The sequence below is a fragment of the Salvelinus sp. IW2-2015 genome, unplaced genomic scaffold (genome assembly GCF_002910315.2).
Source record: "Salvelinus sp. IW2-2015 unplaced genomic scaffold, ASM291031v2 Un_scaffold4571, whole genome shotgun sequence".
NCBI classification, from domain to species: domain Eukaryota; kingdom Metazoa; phylum Chordata; class Actinopteri; order Salmoniformes; family Salmonidae; genus Salvelinus; species Salvelinus sp. IW2-2015.
In genome coordinates, this window is record NW_019945841.1 from 18,115 (window position 1) to 22,732 (window position 4,618).

Sequence of the window (4,618 nt, forward strand, 5' to 3'; positions counted from 1 at the left end):
CGATTCGAGAGAGTTCTGAATGAGGTGAGAGCTGATCAGGGGCTTTCAACCAGCCTGGAGTCTGTTTAAAGGGATGTCTCTTTCAACCAGCCTGGAGTCTGTTTAAAGGGATGTCCCTTTCAACCAGTCTGGAGTCTGTTTAAAGGGATGTCCCTTTCAACCAGCCTGGAGTCTGTTTAAAGGGATGCTTCGGGATTTTGAAAAATAAATTTATACCCACTCCCAGGCAATTCACCACCACCAAGATTTCCCAGCGAAGAAGTTAGAGAATCGCCGTTAGGAAAGTGGGCCCATTTTCTGACGCTCAACTTCTTCTCTGTAGCTCAGTTAATCTCCGCATCTCTCAGACGACGGCATTCGTTCCTTCCGGAAAAGAGAAGAAAGGGCTCCAGAAATCAGCGAAGGGGAATTCCAAGACGCGAAACTACAGTATGAGCGTCTCTGACCAGACTGGTCCTTCTGCCTCCGCGGCTGTGGCCACCTCCACCGCTTCCAACCGGGGCCCCCCATTCGCTGCTTCCGCAACCAACGACCTGGCGCTGTCTACTATTCAGACGTCAAATCTCTGATCCCAGGCTAGAGTTTAGCTGCGATATTTGCTCTGTGTTTCCCCCCAGGAGAAGAGAGCTGTGGTTAGCCATCATTCCACGTTGATATATAATATATAAAAATGAAGCCATAAGGTCTGGTCTGAATTATCTTAAATGCTTATTTACACATATTTTCTGGAGGCTATTCATGGACAACAGTCAACCATATCCATATGGGCATTTTACGTCAAGGATTCATATTCACTGTCATGAATGTAATGTTTAGCTGTGAAATAATTATGATTTATTACTCAACTTCTTTATTAAAACTCAGATAAAGAATAAATGTTGTGCTTCCTGCACTCTCACAAGTGTAACTAACTTCCTGTTTTTCAATGCCTGAAGTAAAAGCATGAACAACAAACGATGGGCGACAGGTAAAACATCTGTCGATTTGCCGTTGAGCAAGGCACTTAACTATAATTGTTCATGTAAGTCACTCTGCAAAAGAGCATCTGCTAAATGACTTAAATACTGTATAACAATCGTGCGACCTCTGCTGTTAAGGCAGGCTGTCACGTTCGTAATAAGGACGAGACCAAGGTGCAGCGTGTGTTGAGTTCCACATCTTTATTGTAGTGAAAKTTCTCAAAAAAACAATAAACAAGCAACGAAACGTAACCTCAGCGGTGCTACAAGCACAAACAATATCCCACAAAACACAGGTGGGAAAAATGGCTACCTAAATATGATCCCCAATTAGAGGCAACGATTACCAGCTGCCTCTAATTGGGAACCATACAAAACACCAACATAGAAATATAGAGCTAGAACACCCCATAGTCACGCCCTGACCTACTACACCACAGAGAACCAATGGCTCTCAGGGCGTGACACAGGCAATATCAACAACATTACAATGAACATTTTACTGTTTGCTGAACAACATGTTGTCTTGTGTCATAAACTTTCTTTAGCAGGCAGCACACAGAGTCATTTCAAATTGTAGCTATCCTCTGCAAGGACAAGGTCACATATATGCTGCTGGTCGTGGCTCGCAAGTATAGTAATGATTAGCCTACAGTATATTTACATGATGTGCTGTAGCTAGCCAGCTACGGTTAGTTCAATACAAAGTTGTGCCTTGAAATTAAAATGTAGAATATTTTTTAATCATAGCCTGGTTCCTCTCTAAGTTTCTTCCTAGGTTTTGGCCTTTCTAGGGAGTTTTTCCTGGCCACCATGCTTCTACACCTGCATTGCTTGCTGTTTGGGGCTTTAGGCTGGGTTTCTGTACAGCACTTTGAGATATCAGCTGATGTACGAAGGGCTTATATATAAATACATTTGATTAGATTTGATTTGATGATGATTTTTTGACGATAGCTGCTGGAAAGTAATTTATTGGCATATAACCTAGCCCCGTAAAGTAATTGTGTTATTACCTGGACACTAGCTAACTTTAGTTCATTCAGTTTTGGCGCCTTCTTGAATTACTGAAAGTGGTAGCAACAGTACATCTAAACAAGATCCTAGGCCCTAAGTTAGCTCTACATCATAAACAAGATCCTGCCCTAAGTTAGCTCTAAATCATAAACAGTTCCCTTGCCCTAAGTTAGCTCTAAATCATTAACAAGATCCCTTGCCCTAAGTTAGCTCTAAATCATAAACAAGTTCCTAGGCCCTAAGTTAGCTCTACATCATAAACAAGATCCTAGGCCCTAAGTTAGCTCAATCATAAACAAGATCCCTTGCCCTAAGTTAGCTCTAAATCATAACAGATCCTGCCTAAGTTAGCTCTAAATCATAAACAGTTACCCTGCACTAAGTTAGATCTAAATCATAAACAAGTTCCCTGGCCCTAAGTTAGCTCTACATCATAAACAAGTTCCTTGCCTCAGTTAGCTCTAAATCAAAACAAGTTCCCTTGCCCTAAGTTAGCTCTAAATCATAAACAAGTTCCCTTGCCCTAAGTTAGCTCTAAATCATAAACAAGTTCCCTTGCCCTAAGTTGTCTACATCATAAACAAGTTCCCTTGCCCTAAGTTAACTCTACATCATAAACAAATCCTAGGCCCTAAGTTAGCTCTAAATAATAAAAAGTTCCCGGCCCTAAGTTAACTCTACATCATAAACAAGTTCCCTGGCCCTAAGTTAGCTCAAATCATAAACAATTTCCCTTGCTCGAAGTTAACTCTACATCATAAACAAGTTCCCTGGCCCTAAGTATGCTCTACATCATAAACAAGTTCCCTGGCCCTAATTTTAGCTCTAAATCATAAACAATTTCCCTTGCTCGAAGTTAGCTCTACATCATAAACAAGTTTCCACTGGCCCTAAGACTCTTACATCATAAACAAGTTCCTGCCCTAATTTAGCTCTAATCATAAACAATTTCCCTTGCTCGAAGTTAGCTCTACATCATAAACAAGTTCCCTTGCCCTAAGTTAACTCTACATCATAAACAAGTTCCCTGGCCTAAGTTAGCTCTAAATCATAAACAAGTTCCCTGGCCCTAATTTAGCTCTAAATCATAAACAAGTTCCTTGCTCTAAGTTAGCTCTACATCATAAACAAGTTCCCTTTCCCTAAGTTAACTCTACATCAAACAAGTTCCCTTGCCCTAAGTTAGCTCTACATCATAAACAAGTTCCTTGCCCTAAGTTAGCTCTAAATCATAAACAAGTTCCCTGGCCCTAAGTTAGCTCTACATCATAAACAAGACCTGGCCCTAAGTATCTCTACATCATAAACAAGTTCCCTTGCCCTAAGTTAGCTCTACATCATAAACAAGTTCCCTGGCCCTAAGTTAGCTCTAATCATAAACAAGTTCCCTTGCCTAAGTTTAACTCTACATCATAAACAAGTTCCCTGGCCAAGTTAGCTCTACATCACAACAAGTTCCCTTGCCCTAAGTTAGCTCTACATCACAAAAAAGTTCCCTAGCCTAAGTTAGCTCTAAATCATAAACAATTCCCTTGCCCTAGTTAACTCTACATCTATAACAAGTTCCCTTGCCTAAGTTAGCTCTACATCATCAATACTTTTGCCCTAAGTTAGCTCTACATCACAAACAAGTTCCCTGCCCTAAGTTAGCTCTAAATCATAAACAAGTTCCCTTGCCCTAAGTTAGCTCTACATCACAAACAAGTCCCTGCCAGATTAGCTCTAAATCAATAACAAGTTCCCTTGCCCTAAGTTAACTCTACATCATAAACAAGTTCCCTGGCCCTAAGTTAGCTCTACATCACAAACAAGTTCCCTTGCCCTAAGTTAGTCTTACATCACAAACAAGTTCCTGGCCCTAAGTTAGCTCTAAATCATAAACAAGTTCCTGCCTAAGTTAACTCTACATCATAAACAAGTTTCCCTGCCCTAAGTTAACTCTACACCAATAAACAAGTTCCCTTGCCCTAAGTTAACTCTACACATAAACAAGTTCCTTGCCCTAAGTTAGCTCTACACCATAAACAAGTTCCCTGGCCTAAGTTTGCTCTAAATCATAAACAAGTTCCCTGGCCCTAAGTTAACTCTACATCATAAACAAAAGTCCTATCCCTAAGTTAGCTCTAATCATAAACAAGTTCCTTGCCCTAAGTTAGCTCTAATCATAAACAAGTTCCCTTGCCCTTAGTAGCTTACTATCATAAAACAAGTTCCCTTTGCCCTAAGTTAACTTCTACATCATAAACAAAATCCTAGCCCTAAGTTAGCTCTAAATCATAAACAAGTTCCCTGGCCCTAAGTTAACTCTACATCATAAACAAGTTCCCTGGCCCTAAGTTAGCTCTAAATCAAAACAATTCCCTTGCTCAAGTTAACTCTACATCATAAACAAGTCCCTGCCCAAGTTGCTCTACATCAAAACTCAAGTTCCCTGCTAAGTTAGCTCTAAATCATAAACAATTCCTTGCTCAAGTTAGCTCTACATCCATATAACAAGTTCCTTGCCTAAGTTAACTCTAACATCTAAAAAGTTCCCTGGCCTAAGTTAGCTCTAATCATAAACAAGTCCCTGGCCCTATAGTTTAGCTCCTAATCACTAAATCAAGGTTCCCTTGCCTAAGTTAACTCTACATCATAACACG